The following is a 17,271-nucleotide window of genomic DNA, read 5'->3' as shown; positions in this document are numbered from 1 at the left end:
GGTAAAGAAACATTTTTTCTAATGTTTTAAAATATCTCTGAATAAAATATCAGTAAAATAATCAAAACATAATTGGGGTATTCAATGTCATACAACTGTTGTGATTTTTTTTTAAACAAAATGTAGTTGTCCCACACTATTGCCGTAATTTCCACCACAACACTGTAATGTCCCTAAACAGTTTGTATGAAAGATTGTTTGGGTAGTGTCTATGGAGATAAACAGTGACATCAGAGCACATGTATGTAGCGCCAAATCACAACAAACAGTTGCCCCAAGGCGCTTTATATTGTAAGGCAATGGTGTGGTGGAAATTACATTTACAAGGCCAATAGTGCCCGTAGTTAAAGAATCACCCCAATATCAATAAAATCTTATCAATACCTATCCCTACTGGGGAATTTGACATTCCCTCAGAAAAAGTCACTTTGCTAATTTACACTGCAACAGGAGTTGAAATACATTTTTAAACTTGCATTCGTGCTAGTAACAAAAAAATTACTTGCACCAAAAAAGTTACTTGCACAACCAAAAGTCAATCTTATATCAACCTTAAAACTCCTCCTCTGACGTGCCAGACTCTTCCTCTCTGGGGAGAGTAGCGGCAGGCAGTTTGTTTTTTTTTCACATGCGCGTACAAACTAATCGTCCATGAAGATAATTTTATTAACTACACAGATGTATAATAAAACAAATGGTGACAGTTTTATAACATGATGACAGAGTTTGAGGGGAGAGAGAGCGAGGAACTGCAGCGGCAGCCAATTTTTTTTTTCCTTTTCTTTGTTTACATGTGCGCACGTGAATGGGACAGGAGGTCCTCAAACTGGAGCTCCTGCAGCTCCAGTTATTCGCTGCAACTCCTGCAGCAAATAATGAAACTCCCCGAATTGGGAACATCTCATGAGGATGTTGTGAACCCAGGAACGGCACCGCTGACGACATTTGTCAGCTTTCCACAACAAATAGAGCACAGCAACTCACTCCGTGTGTGAGAGTCATAAAATGCAGGGAAGACGAAGACAACACACTGGAAATTGTTTTTTTCCTTATTTATTCCTTTACTGGTTCATTCTACTGGTGCTTATAGTTGATAAAACTTGGATAAAGTTACTTGCACCAGTGCTAGTGCAGTATAAAATTATGTGCACTGCTCGAATAATACGTACACAAACTAGCACATGCACGTACTAATTCGACCCCTGCTGCAATATGCCATGCTAGAGACACAAACATATTTCCTGAATTCTGGTACACAGGGAATAGCAATACAGGCGTTGAGAACTGAGAACAAGTTGTTCAGAACATTTTATGGAGTGAAAAAATGTTATGGGTCCAAGTTTTTATGATTGTTCTTCACTTTTGGAAAGTTTCGTGGAAATCGGTGATGGTCATCTCGCCAACTCTCTGAGACAGCTCATTAATGTAAACTCAAGATCATTTCAGAGGTATTAGGTTTGAGTCTGTTCCCCTTCTCTGTTACTACCTCTCCAGTTTTGGAGAAGATTCTCACATGGCACAGAAGTTGCTGGCATATGAAAACAGATTTTGTCCAGCTTATAAAGAGTTGGATAAACAGCTGCCTCCATCCTCCCTCTCTCCTTGCAAATTCACTGCAGTAAATGGTTCTGGGGAGCATTAGCATGGCTAAAACCTTTCAGCTTCGGGGACGTGGCTCCCCAGACCCCCCAACCACAGCCCTCTTGACCCCCAACCATTTTGAGCATGGCTAGCTCTGCTGGTCATTGAGAGGACATTGGTCGAGTCCCTGGAAAAGCCACCTACTTGGTATGATAGGGTCACAGACCATTTTCTTGAAAAGAAAGGGGGGCAGAATTTACATATAACCAAATTGGCAAATTTTATGACATAAGCCAACAATAAGCTTCCCCACTTTGAAAGACCAGCAGCTGCCACTGCACTATCCGCACCTCGGACAGAGAGAAAAAGAGCAGAATCGGTCTCCCGGAAAAGAAATTACACCAAAGGCATAATCCATCAGCAGTAAATCGACAGGAAAGCAGAGAAATTACTAAGGTAATTGTCAGCCGCTAACCCTAAGCTTCACTAACAGACCCCATATTTCTATAAAGTTGAAGCTGAGACCTGTTCCGTTACAAATAAAAATTAATTTTAAAACAGGAAGCATAGTTCCATGCTATACCAGTAGGCTACCCATGTGAGAGGAAGAATAGATGTGTCTTAAGTCTAGACGAACAGAATCTGACTTTTATCTCCATAGGGAGATCATTCCACAAAACAGGGATGCGATAAGAGAAAGCTCTGTAGACAACAGACTTTTTTTTTTTCACCCTAGGGACACAAAGTAGTCCTGCACCCTGAGGACGAAGAGGCCGGGCCGGTACGTAGGATTTAATTAGGACATGCCATTCATAGCTGTGTAGATTCAAAACAATGAGGATCCAGATGAAATGTCATGAGATATAATAATAAATTTTAACATTGCATGCCAGTGCTGCTTTATCATGTATGAGTGAGATTGAAAGCTTGGATACGATTAGCTATTATTGAGCCAATGACACTTGAAACATTTAGCAACCCAAATCAACACTGAATTTAATGGTTTCATTGTCATTTTAAGTTAACAGCCATTTCCACATTGCTCAAAGTAAAACCAGGTCACATTAAGCAAGTGGGTAACCAGCTTTTTAAGCGCTGTCAACGCATGGAATGATCTGTCTTTCATTCAAAACCCAGAATCAACAGAAAAACATCACTTCATGAACAAAAAATTCAGGAAATTATCAGAATCGCCTTTGTGATTGTAATTTGAGTGCAACTCCAAAAGGTGATTATCCAAGGTGCGAGTAATTATTAGCCAAATAAAAGATAAAATAAAATTTAACAAAATAAATTATCTACAAGTAAATGTGTACAACTAAAAATAAGATGTGGACAAAATATAAAATGTAAAATGAGAAATTATTACAACCCCAATGAAGTTGGGACGTTGTGTAAAATGTACTTCATAAAGCGCCACACATTTTCAATGGGCGACAGGTCTGGACTGCAGGCAGGTCAGTCTAGTACCCGCACTCTTTTACTACAAAGCCACGCTGTTGGAACAGGTGCAGAATGTGGCTTGGCATTGTCTTGCTGAAATAAGCAGGGACGTCCCTGAAAAAAAACGTTGCTTGGATGGCAGCATGTGTTGCTCCAAAACCTGGATGTACCTTTCAGCATTGATGGTGCCATCACAGATGTGTAAGTTGTCCATGTCATGGGCACTAACACACCCCCATACCATCACAGATGCTGGCTTTTGAACTTTGCGCTGGTAACAATCTCGATGGTCTTTTTCCTCTTTTGTCCAGAGGACACGACGTCCATGATTTCGAAAAACAATTTGAAATGTGGACTCATCAGACCACAGCACACTTTTTCACTTTGTGTCTGTCCATTTCAAATGAGCTCAAGCCCAGAGAAGGCGGCAGCGTTTCTGGATGTTGTTGATGTTTGACTTTCACTTTGTATGGTAGAGTTTTAACTTGCACTTGTAGATGTAGCGATGAACTGTGTTAACTGACAATGGTTTTCTGAAGTGTTCCTGAGCCCACGTGGTAAGATCCTTTACACGATGTTGGTTTTAATGCAGTGCCGCCTGAGGGATGAAAGGTCACGGGCATTCAATGTTGGTTTTCAGCCTTGCCGCTTACATGTAGAAAGTTCTCCAGATTCTCTGAATCTTCTGATTATATTATGGACTGTAGATGATGGAATCCCTAAATTCCTTGCAACTGAACATTGAGAAACATTGTTATTAAACTGTTGGACTATTTTTTCACTCAGTTGTTCACAACGTGGTGATCCTCACCCCATCTATGCTTGTGAATGGCTGAGCCTTTTGGGGATGCTCCTTTTATACCCAATCATGACACTCACCTGTTTCCAATTCACCTGTTCACCTAAGGAATGTTCCAAACAGGTGTTTTTGAGCATTCATCAACTTTCCCAGTCTTTTGTTGCCCCTGTCCCAGCTTTTTTGAAACGTGTTGCAGGCATCCATTTCAAAATGAGCAAATATTTGCACAAAAACAATAATATCTTGTCTTTGTGATGTATTCAATTGAATATAGGTTGAAGAGGATTTGAAAATCATTGTATTCTGTTTTTATTTACATTTTACACAATGTCCCAACTTCATTTGAATTGGGGTTGTATTTTTTTTTTTTCCAAAAATCAATTTATTTATTTATTTTTATTTATTTATTTATTTATTTATTTTACAAAGGACTGACTGTTGATAGCCTTCTTTGCAGTGAGAAACATTGCTGTAAGTTGTGTTGATTTCACAGACTTTGGGGCAACTGGGTTTCGTGGTTTTGTCGTGGTCAAGGAGACACCGTTTTCCACGTAAAGCTCACTTCTCTGGGCCCCTGTCAGTCATGGACCCTAGAATCCTTCTCCTTATTCTCCCCGTTTCACCATCTCTTTAATATAAAAAAAAAACCTAAAGAAAAAACTTTCACATACCACTAGGCAGAAAAGTTAAATTAAGTAAACATGTTTTTTATGTTTTCACTTCGTGCAGAACTGTAGTAAAACTTGGGCAGAAAGTAATATTGATTAAACATTTCACTTGTTAAAAATATTATTCTTATCATCATTATTATTATCATCATTAGTCGGTCCCTCCAAGATATCACAAACTTTTTTTTTTTAGATAGTTGCTGACACCCAGACAACCCAGAAGTTTTAGGCTTCTGTGGCTGTGACTGGAGAAATTGTGCACAGTGCACTAAGTGAGTTTTGTCAACTAAACAAGATTAGACTGCTTTATGAAACCAGGCCCAGGTGGGCTGCCATGTGCCTTTTACTAAGGAGTGGCTTCCGTCTGGCCACTCTGCCATACAGTCACCTCCCTGACTAAGGTCCTTCTCCCCCGATCACTCAGTTTAGACGGGCGTCCAGCTCTAGGAAGAGTCCTGGTGGATCTGAGCTTCTTCCATTTACAGATGATGGAGGCCACTGTGCTCATTGGGACCTTCAAAGCAGTAGAAATGTTTCTGTGCCCTTCCCCAGATTTGTGCCTCCAGACAATCCTGTCTAAAAATAATAATAAAAAAACCTTTCACATTGTCATTATGGTGTGTTGTGTGTAGAATTTTGAAAATAAAATGAATTTCATCCATCTATAATATGTTTATGTCACCAACATAAACGAGTGAAGCTCTTCACTATCTCACCATGTCATTTAGGTCCTTCAAACTTTGAGTAAAATAGATCTGTGGAGCATTAACATGGCTAATACCCCCAGACATCCCCCAACTACAGCCCTCTAAACCCCCACCATTTGAAGCATTTTTCTTTATTTGCCTCTTGCACGCCTGGAAAGTCCTCATCTCATTTCAGTCCTTCAGAATTTTTTCAGTGGTTCTAAGCAGCATTAGCATGGATAAAAACCTTCATGTAATTTACACACTAAATAGTCACTGACTGACCTCATGAGCTGTCCAGGTGTGTGCTGACTCTCACTTTTGCATTCCCAGTTTCAGTGTCAACTCAACATTTGGTATTGTCCTGTTTTAGTGTTGATTTTCTGCTGAATTCCTATGAGATCGCCTCTGTCTTTTTTTATTTTATTGAGAGAAACAAAAAGTTACACAAAAACCTTACAGAGGATGAACATACCACAGCAAAAACAAGGTACTGAAAAACAGGTTAATCTCCCCTCCTGGTTTTTTTCAGGAAGTGTTCAACATTTGACATTTCCTGTTTCACTGTGGACTCAACATTTGGCATTTACTGTTTGGGCCTCCCTGTATCATGAGCAAGTTTGTGCTGGCGCCGTTAGCAAGAGAAGCAAAACTATTATATTGGTTCCGGTACTTTGTTCATATTATAATAGCCAAGGGGTCTCTGTGTGGGTGGGTGTATGCTTATGTATTTTGGATCAAGGATGAATGCTGCAAAAAATGGAAAGTTGATAGGACTAATATTTTTTGAGAAATTAGCGATTTGAGCTAAGCAGTAAACAATGGATGTTATGCTGCAAAGTACCATGGGAGTTTAGGGTTTTGAGATTTTAAATTCTATTGTGGTTCATGTTAGCTAATAGTGTTGTTAGTGTTATTGATTTGATGTGTTTCTGTAGTTCAATTGGTTTAGTCAGTTCAGTTAAGTGTCATGTTGCTGTTACCATGAGTGAAATGTGTATTGCTTTTAATGTGTTCCACCACCAGCGCTGTTTGTCAAATTAAAAGCACTTGCTTACAGCAAATTGCAGAAAAGACATAAAAGCTGTGCATGCATACATGCAATTTTGATCACGCACAAAATGGAGAGAGCTGACATTTGTTGTTTGGTATGTTTATGTATTTTGGGTCAAGGATGAACTGCACCAAAACTGAACATTGACAGGATTACTATTTTTAGAGAAGCTATATATGTATTAGTTAACAACACTGAACAATGGACACTGATATTTACATTCTGGACTCACACACCAATCCTGCAGGGGGTGGTAAATCATCTATATATTAAAAGCGTGAGTAATAAAAAATAATTATAATAGTGTGTATATGATAACAACCTAAACAATTTATAAATACATTAAGACAGTAAATTAACATTTAAAAATTACGTAATTAACAGGAAACAAGGGGTTGAGTTACTTTTCAAAAAAAAAAAAATTGTTGAGGTCTAAGGTTCTAAAAACATTCTGGACTCGCACACCATTCCAACTCATTATATAATCTTTGCACAATTTATTAAAACCCTTGAAAATGTCAGTTACCTATTTTATAAACACTACTCAATCTAGAACCCGTGGATCCCCACAGGTAACATGCTAGTTTTGGAATAGGGCTGATAACAAAATGTGGAAAACGTGAAGCACTGAACACTTTCTAGGCACACTGTAGTACTAGTCAAACAGTACCTGAATGATCTACTACTTCAATAGTGTGCACACAGACAACACAACACCAGCTCATGTCTCAGTTGGAGCCTGGTAACGTTGGAACTTCAAGGTACATTTGAAGAAGATATTGGACATACATGACGACTGTAGTGGCAACAAAGTGACCGTGGCATTGTAAATATACACCAGGAACCACAAAAAATTGGAAAAAAAAAGTCTGCACTTGCAAAATAGAAATGTTCATGACAAACAAAGGAGTGCCCCTTTTCAGTCTGCTGGGTAACTTATCCTTTCACTCGAACATTAAGGCTCAGTCCGGCTGGAAGCCGAGCCAACAGAAGCCACGGCCACGGCGGACAACAGACACAGGCAGCCCGCTAACCACAGCCTGTCAGCCAACACTGACAGAAACAGCCGCCGTAACATTTGGAAGTTGTTGTAAAAACCAACAACCGCTGTCACACTCACAGGTGCGCATTGACGTGACGGAGTCCTGCCGGAACAATAAGACCACAACACGCAGCGGAGCAGAACAAAGCCAAAACCTAAAGCTGAGGGAGGCTTTCTTCAGCCACCTGACTGAGCTGGAGCTCACCGACAGCGGCGAACACAAAGGAGCGCGCCCCGTGTGGAGTGGAAGTGGGAAAACGGCTGCGGACGAGCCGCCGTAACTTTATGCTATGTCGCTAGCTCGTCAGCGTTAGTGCACAACTTAGCTTGTGCTAAAGGAACGCAGAGCAGTAATATGCCGGATCTTACCTTCGCCTGCTCGGGCTGCTGCCTGACGGTGGAGACCGTAAGTTAGCCGTTAGCTGCCGAGTGTCGCAACAAGACAAAGCTGCCTGTCGATCACTGACCTCACAGGCTGCTCCTTTTTTCTTGCACACACCAGACAATAAGAATTAAAGAAGGCCAGTCGGCGATACAACTCCTATCTGGCGTAAAGTTCCGTGAGTTGTGACGTCGCTCGGACCGCAGCCTGGCAGTTTATCGCACAATGAGCCGCTCGGATATATTCACGCGCTCCGGCGGCGGCGCGGCGCGCGCGTCTCCCACCGACACGGCATTTTCCGCTCCCTCTGTGTTGCCACATCTCACCGCAGAAACAAGCAACACAATTAACAAGATCAGTTCAGTCAAAACGACCAAATCACGTGGTCAGTGTTTATGGTTTTTCGTGTGCTTCTGTACTATCTGTACAATTTAATATTTTCTGTTTTTTCAGTACTGTGATGGTTTTTAACTTCTGATGCTTTTATGTACAAACCTTTTAATCAAGATGCACCTGCACCCTCTTGGCCCTTTCTGGAATCAGTTTGACACCGAAGAAAGGGAATAATGTGATTATTAACTATCAGATGACAAAGTAAAACCTCTTAAATAATTCTAAAGTCAGTTTTATGCAGAAACGAGGCGATAATCGGTAGTTCCTACCGATGCTTTAAAATGACCTAGGCACAGCTGCACGGCAAAATAATGCTGAATTTATGTGGAAATAATTGTTGTAGAAAAGCTTCAGCTATCTGTCACTGACTTACAGTGGGGAAAATAAGTATTTGATCCCCTGTCAGTTTTGCAGGTTTTCCCACCTACAAAGAATGTTGAGGTCTGTATTTTTATCTTAGGTTCACTTCAACTGTGACAGACAGAATCTAAAAAACAAATCCAGAAAATCACATTGTATGATTTTTAAATAATTAATTTGCATTTTATTGCATGAAATAAGTATTTGAACACCTACCAACCAGCAAGAATTCTGTCTCTCACAGACATATTACTTTTTCTTTAAGAAGCCTCTTATTCTGCACTCTTTACCTGTGTTAATTGCACCTGTATTAAAGATCTCACTTTGTGGGGTAAGGATGATTCTGAGAAAGCTCAGAACTACACAGAAGGACCTGGTCAATGACCTGAAGAGAGCTGGGACCACAGTCACAAAGATTACATTAGTAACACATGATGCTGTCATGGTTTAAAATCCTGCAGGGCAGCAAGGTCCCCCTGCTCAAGCCAGCACATGTCCAGGCCCGTTTGAAGTTCACCAGTGACCATCTGGATGATCCAGAGGAGGCATGGGAGAAGGTCATGTGGTCAGATGAGACCAGAATAGAGCTTTTTGGAATCAACTCCACTTACCATGTTTAGAGGATGAGAACAACCCCAAGAAAACCATCCCAACCATGAAGCATGGGGGTGGAAACATCATACTCTGGGGGTGCTCTTCTGCAAAGGGGACAGGACGACTGCACCGTATTCAAGGGAGGATGGATGGGGTCATGTATTGCGAGATTTTGGCAAACAACCTCCTTCCCTCAATAAGAGCATTGAAGATGGGTCATGGCTGGGTCTTCCAGCATGACAATGACCCCAAACACACAGCCAGGACAACTAAGGAGGGGCTCTGTAAGAAGCATTTCAAGGTCCTAGAGTGGCCTGGCCAGTCTCCAGACCTGAACTCAATAGAAAATCTTTGGAGGGAGCTGAAACTCCAAACCTGAAAGATCTAGAGAAGTGCCTGACTCCGTGGTATAACTCACAAACTCGCAGCTTAAAGCAGATAACCCGTAAGTTGGAGAGGAAATGGCGTCTCACTAATTTAGAAGATCTTCACTTAGCCTGGAAAAAGATTCTGTTGCTCTATAAAAAAGCCCTCCGTAAAGCTAGGACATCTTACTACTCATCACTAATTGAAGAAAATAAGAACAACCCCAGGTTTCTTTTCAGCACTGTAGCCAGGCTGACAAAGAGTCAGAGCTCTATTGAGCCGAGTATTAGGTCATATTATATTATAGAATAGAATTTAAGATTCTTCTTCTTACTTACACTCAACAAAAATATAAACGCAACACTTTTGGTTTTGCTCCCATTTTGTATGCGATGAACTCAAAGATCTAAAACTTTTTCCACATACACAATATCACCATTTCCCTCAAATATTGTTCACAAACCAGTCTAAATCTGTGATAGTGAGCACTTCTCCTTTGCTGAGATAATCCATCCCACCTCACAGGTGTGCCATATCAAAATGCTGATTAGACACCATGATTAGTGCACAGGTGTGCCTTAGACTGCCCACAATAAAAGGCCACTCTGAAAGGTGCAGTTTTATCACACAGCACAATGCCACAGATGTCGCAAGATTTGAGGGAGCGTGCAATTGGCATGCTGACAGCAGGAATGTCAACCAGAGCTGTTGCTCGTGTATTGAATGTTCATTTCTCTACCATAAGCCGTCTCCAAAGGCGTTTCAGAGAATTTGGCAGTACATCCAACCAGCCTCACAACCGCAGACCACGTGTAACCACACTAGCCCAGGACCTCCACATCCAGCATGTTCACCTCCAAGATCGTCTGAGACCAGCCACTCGGACAGTTGCTGAAACAATCGGTTTGCATAACCAAAGAATTTCTGCACAAACTGTCAGAAACCGTCTCAGGGAAGCTTATCGTCCTCATCGGGGTCTCAACCTGACTCCAGTTCGTCATCGTAACCGACTTGAGTGGGCAAATGCTCACATTCGCTGGCGTTTGGCACGTTGGAGAGGTGTTCTCTTCACGGATGAATCCCGGTTCACACTGTCCAGGGCAGATGGCAGACAGCGTGTGTGGCGTCGTGTGGGTGAGCGGTTTTCTGATGTCAGTGTTGTGGATCGAGTGGCCCATGGTGGCGGTGGGGTTATGGTATGGGCAGGCGTCTGTTATGGACGAAGAACACAGGTGCATTTTATTGATGCCATTTTGAATGCACAGAGATACCGTGACGAGATCCTGAGGCCCATTGTTGTGCCATACATCCAAGAACATCACCTCATGTTGCAGCAGGATAATGCACGGCCCCATGTTGCAAGGATCTGTACACAATTCTTGGAAGCTGAAAATGTCCCAGTTCTTGCATGGCCAGCATACTCACTATATAAATAAAGTTTACTTACTTACTTACTTACTTACATGTCACCCATTGAGCATGTTTGGGATGCTCTGGACTGGCGTATACGACAGCGTGTACCAGTTCCTGCCAATATCCAGCAACTTCGCACAGCCATTGAAGAGGAGTGGACCAACATTCCACAGGCCACAATTGACAACCTGATCAACTCTATGCGAAGGAGATGTGTTGCACTGCATGAGGCAAACGGTGGTCACACCAGATACTGACTGGTATCCCCCCCCCCCCAATAAAACAAAACTGCACCTTTCAGAGTGGCCTTTTATTGTGGGCAGTCTAAGGCACACCTGTGCACTAATCATGGTGTCTAATCAGCATCTTGATATGGCACACCTGTGAGGTGGGATGGACTATCTCAGCAAAGGAGAAGTGCTCACTATCACAGATTTGGACTGGTTTGTGAACAATATTTGAGGGAAATGGTGATATTGTGTATGTGGAAAAAGTTTTAGATCTTTGAGTTCATCTCATACAAAATGGAAGCAAAACCAAAAGTGTTGCATTTATATTTTTTTGAGTATATAAGGTTTTGAATAACCAGGTCCCATCTTATCTTAGGGACCTCATAGTACCATATCACCCCAATAGAGCGCTTCGCTCTCAGACTGCAGGCTTACTTGTAGTTCCTAGGGTTTGTAAGAGTAGAATGGGAGGCAGAGCCTTCAGCTTTCAGGCTCCTCTCCTGAGGAACCAGCTCCCAATTCAGATCAGGGAGACAGACACCCTCTCTACTTTTAAGATTAGGCTTAAAACTTTCCTTTTTGCTAAAGCTTATAGTTAGGGCTGGATCAGGTGACCCTGAACCATCCCTTAGTTATGCTGCTATAGACTTAGACTGCTGGGGGGTTCCCATGATGCACTGAGTGTTTCTTTCTCTTTTTGCTCTGTATGCACCACTCTGCATTTAATCATTGGTGATTGATCTCTGCTCTCTTCCACAGCATGTCTTTTTCCTGGTTCTCTCCCCTCAGCCCCAACCAGTCCCAGCAGAAGACTGCCCCTCCCTGAGCCTGGTTCTGCTGGAGGTTTCTTCCTGTTAAAAGGGAGTTTTTTCCTTCCCACTGTTGCCAAGTGCTTGTTCACAGGGGGTCGTTTTGACCGTTGGGGTTTTTCCGTAATTATTGTATGGCCTTGCCTTACAATATAAGGCGCCTTGGGGCAACTGTTTGTTGTGATTTGGCGCTATATAAATAAATAAATAATAAATAAATAATAAATAATAGTGCGGGCTTCAGGCACGAGAGGGCGCCGGAGCAACCGGGAGTGACAGCTGTCACTCATCAACAAGCACCAGCTGTCACTCATCATCACCACTACCATCACCATAAAAGCTGGGCAGCATCTGCCGAGATATCATCTACCTTATAGGTAAATTCTCAGCCTTGATTGTGCCTACGCACGTACTTGCTGTTCTGGTTTTTGTGATCTGTTGCAGGATATTCAACTCACTATTTCCAGCGGGAGGCTTGGGGTTCGTGGATTGACGAGGAGAGAACGGTTTTCACTCCTCACTCCGAACCACGTAAAATAGGAGATTGATTCTGCACTGTGATCTGATGTTAAGGTGGAGGTGTTTTCCCACCCGACTACTGAAAAAACGAACTTGCTGACTGTTTACTGGGCATGTTTTCACACACCCACCATTAACTGTTTTCTGCCCTGCCAGCAGTACCTGATCTGACAGCTGGAGACGGTGGCCACCTGGGGATTCGGGACTTGGCGGCTCCGGTGTGTTCCAGATCCGGTGGCAGTGGAAATCGTGTGGGGCCCGGCTATTCTCTGGACGATTGTCTCCTACCCTCGAGTCTGCCCACACGTCACCCTTATATATTTGACTGTAATCCAAATTCTGCATCTGTCTGTATTCCGTTGTGCACGTTTCACAACAGTAAAGTGTTGTTATTTTTTGACTCATCCATTGTCCATTCATTTATGACCTCTGTTGTGGGTCCGTGTCACTACACTTCCCAACAAAGATTTCCCAGTGTTTAAAATAAAACATGTTTTAAAAATGATGACTCAGTATTTAGCTTCACAGACTGCCTTAGAATGCAAGAAAAATACTATAGATTTTGAAAGTTTTCTGAGGTGGATTGACTTGGGGGGGAGTGCCTTCATTAAGCACCCCTCCATCCAATCCTGTAGATAGAGCTATTATCATTATTACAAGGACGTACAACCCCAATTCCGATGAAGTTGGGACGTTGTGTAAAATGTAAACAAAAACAGAATACAATGATTTTCAAATCCTCTTCAACCTATATTCAATTGAATACACCACAAAGACAAGATATTTAATGTTCAAACTGATAAGCTTTATTGTTTTTGTGCAAATATTTGCTCATTTTGAAATGGATACCTGCAACGTTTCAAAAAAGCTGGGACAGTGGTATGTTTACCACTGTGTTACATCACCTTTCCTTCTAACAACACTCAATAAGCGTTTGGGAACTGAGGACACTAATTGTTGAAACTTTGTAGGTGGAATTCTTTCCCATACATGCTTGATGTACGACAGCTGTTCAACAGTCCAGTGTCTCCGTTGTCGTACTTTGCGCTTCATAATGCACCACACATTTTCAATGGGTGACAGGTCTGGACTGCAGGCAGGCCAGTCTAGTACCCGCACTCTTTTACTACGAAGCCACGCTGTTGGAACAGGTGCAGAATGTGGCTTGGCATTGTCTTGCTGAAATAAGCAGGGACGTCCCTGAAAAAGACGTTGCTTGGATGGCAGCATGCGTTGCTCCAAAACCTGGATGTACCTTTCAGCATTGATGGTGCCATCACAGATGTGTAAGTTGTCCATGCCATGGGCACAAACACACCCCCATACCATCACAGATGTGTAAGTTGTCCATGCCATGGGCACAAACACACCCCCATACCATCACAGATGCTGGCTTTTGAACTTTGTGCTGGTAACAATCTGGATGATCTTTTTCCTCTTTTGTCCAGAGGACACGACGTCCATGATTTCCAAAAACAATTTGAAACATGGACTCATCAGACCACAGCACACTTTTCCACTTTGCGTCTGTCCATTTCAAATGAGCTCAGGCCCAGAGAAGGTGGCGGCATTTCTGGATGTTGTTGATATAAATGTTAAATGGACTGCATTTATATCGCGCTTTTCCATCTGCATCAGACGCTCAAAGCACTTTACAAATAATGCTTCACATTCATCAAGATGTCTGCTGCCATACAAGGTGCTCACTACACACCGGGAGCAACAGGGGATTAAAGACCTTGCCCAAGGGCCCTTAGTGATTTTCTAGTCTGACAGGGATGTGAACTGTGAACCCTCTGGTTTAAAGCTGATAACTTTAACCACAAGACCACTGCATCCCCGATGAGTCAGAGCTCATTCAGGTGCACAACCCAAAAAATACTAACAGAAATTTGAATGATCTAATCATCAGCTTGTGGCAGAGCAGGGAGAGATGGAAAATGGGTTGGTTAGGTGGTCCTGAAGGACATGTTTGAGAACCACTGCTATAACGCCTTCAAAGTTGTCATGTCTGTGTACCATACTGTGTGTATTTCTTAATAATGAGTGTAAATGAAGTCCAAGACATATTGAGTGATTTTATGAGATGTATCCATCCCCTAACGTGTTGACAGACAGACAGATAGATTTACTTGGTCAGCAGTGTTGCTTGCAGTTTGTGAATGCAATAACTCAAAAACAACAAAGGTATTCAGCTTCTTTGTTTTAAAATTAAAAGGGACTATAACAAAGAAAAAAATATTAAAATTTAGGGAACTTTGATCCACCAGATCAATCCAAAAAGCAACTTTGTTTTTGCTTCTGTAATATCTGATAGACCTGCCTACCCGCTTCTGAACACTGCCACCTGCTGGATGGTTGGGAGATGTTGGAAATTATGAGCCGGTGTTGCTGATGTCACAGTTTTTGTAACTGAATGTGTTTCAGTTCTATCTTACACTATGATGTAACTAAGATGACAACAAATCAGTAACAAACTGTTTTGTTTTGTTATGTTTTGTCTTCTTTTCTTTTTAGTTTATTAAATAATATATTAAAGAAAAGGGAGAAGCACAGGGTGACATAAGAGTGGAGGAAGGTGCACACAGGTGGACTACATTCTGTGTAGGAGATGCAGGCTAAAAGAAATCGGAGACTGTAAGGTGGTGGCAGGAGAGAGTGTTGTTAGACAGCATAGGATGGTTGTTTGTAGGATGACTTCAGAGGTAAAGAAGAAGAAGAGAGTGAGAGCTCAACAAAGGATCAGTTGGTGGAAGCTGAAGGAGGAAGACTGTTGTGAAATTCATCAGCAGGTGAGAGAGACACTGGATTGGGGGGAACAATTTTCGACAACTGGAAAAGTACTGCAGATGTGGTGAGGGAGACAGCGAGGGAGATACTGGGTGAGACATCTGGACAGTGGAAGGAAGACAAGGAGACTTGGTGGTGGAACAAAGAAGTCCAGGAAAGCATAAGGAGAAAGAGGTTGGCGATAAAGAACTGCAATAGTCGGAGAGATGGAGAAAGTAGACAGCGAAAAGAGAAGTGGCAAAAGTGAAGGAAAAGGCATTTAGTGAGCTGTACAAGAACATGAACAGTAAGGAAGGAGAAAAGGACTTGTCCCAATTGGCCAGACAAAGGGACAGAGCTGGAAAGGATGTGCAACTGGGTAGGATAGTAAAAGATGCAGATGGTAATGTGCTGACAAATGAGAGTATGCTGAGAAAGTGGAGGGAATATTTTGAGGAGTTGATGAATGAAAAAAATCAGAATAGGCTGGATGATGTGAAAATAGTAAATCAGGAAGTACGAGAGATTCGTAAGGGAGGGTAACATTAGGATTTTACAACAGGCCACGGAGAGGGTGATTAGAGACCCGGCAAGGCTTCTGATGAATGTGGGTGTGGAATCCATTGGCTTAGCGGGGAAATTAGTGCAGAAAATCCACTATGGTGATAGTGCAGTTTATGTGCCAGGGTGGGAACTTCATCAAGTTGAGAATGTGGCCTGCTTCCGTACACGTGTCCATAAAAATCATAGAGGGATATTCTTTGCAAACTTAATACCCATTACTACAATGACTTAGAAATTGAGGATGGCCTGTTGGCTGTTCCAGCAATATCAATTATTTCATGTCTGCTACTTACAATCCATGTGGAATGTGACAAAGCGATACCTACTTCCAGGCATCTTATATATACTACTCTGGAACCACCCCTAAACCCAAACAGTTCAACTGTCAACCCCACTGAGGTCCTTAGTCCGGGTCTCATTAACATAAGATCACTGTCCTCAAAATCATTGCTGATTAATGATCTAATTATTGATCATCACTTAGATATGATTGGGTTAGGTGAAACCTGGCTTAAACCTACAGCTGTCCTCTCCCTTAAATGAGGCCTGCCCACCAGCATATACATTTAGTCACATCCCTCATGATGTGAAACAAGGCAGGGGTGTTGCTCTTATTTATAAATCTAGGTTTAGCTTATTAGCTCTTGGGGTCACAAATATAACTCATTTGAACATCTGATTCTCCGCTCTGCCTATGATGCTACATATTGCCAAGGTCAGAAGAATAAAAATCAGCCGTATTAATTTGTCACTGTGTATAGGCCTCCTGGCCCATATTCTGAATTCTTAGATGAATTTGGTGCGTTCATCTCTAACTTGTCAACTAGTGCAGATAACATTCTGATTATTGATGACTTTAACGTTCATATAAATAAGCCTTCTGATCCCCTCTGCAAATCATTTATGGAAATTGTGGATGCATTAGGATTTCGGCAATGCATTCGGGACTCGATGCACATTAGTGGAAATACCCTGGATTTGGTTCTCACATGTGGTATTGCTGTCATGAACAGACATCATGCCTCTTGCTTCGGTGGTCTCTGATCACTCACTTATTAGGTTTACAGTTTTGTTTAGTGAAACAACAACAATATTTATCACTACGGCGATGCATCAACTCCTCAACTATGACTGAACTTGAAGCTAGACTGCCTGATATCTTAGCTTCACGTTTGGAAATACCCAATCGGTAGACAGTCTTGTGGATAGTTTAAACTCAGTTCTCAAAACTACACTCAATGATTGCACCACCTTTGTTAAAACCACGTCCCCCCAAAACACAGTCACCTTGGTTCAATGATTACCTGCGTGACCTCAAGCATAAGGTAGAGGTCTAGAATGGAAATGTCGTAGTTCAAAATTAGAAGTATTCCACCTTGCATGGCGTGATGCTATCTTAGACTATAAACATGCATTACTGGCTACAAAGTGGACCTATTACTCTGATCAACAAAAACAAGCATAACTCAAAGTTCTTGTTCGACACGGTGGCAACACTTTTGCATGAGCAACCACCTGTAGTTCGCTTTCCTTTTACAGCACAAGATTTCCTGGATTACTTTGAGAAGAAAATAGAAGCCATCAGGTTAAACATATCCC

At 42.0% G+C, this 17,271-nt stretch overlaps 1 protein-coding gene across 2 annotated transcripts in view; it reads right to left on the bottom strand.

The window, feature by feature from the left end:
* zmiz2 (zinc finger, MIZ-type containing 2) overlaps nt 1-7,889 on the bottom strand; it is a 117,595-nt gene extending 109,706 nt beyond the window's left edge. The window contains exon 1 of one of the 2 annotated variants that reach the window (XM_034191755.1): nt 7,644-7,889. The gene's annotated coding sequence lies outside the window, so the exon portion shown is untranslated. Of the gene's footprint in view, nt 1-7,642 lie in introns of both variants that reach the window. The other variant, XM_034191754.1, reaches the window with a different exon arrangement.
* Between the last annotated feature and the right edge of the window lie 9,382 nt (nt 7,890-17,271).

This window comes from Thalassophryne amazonica, chromosome 17, assembly GCF_902500255.1.
Source record: "Thalassophryne amazonica chromosome 17, fThaAma1.1, whole genome shotgun sequence".
NCBI lineage: Eukaryota > Metazoa > Chordata > Actinopteri > Batrachoidiformes > Batrachoididae > Thalassophryne > Thalassophryne amazonica.
This window is presented reverse-complemented; position numbering and strand designations above follow the sequence as displayed.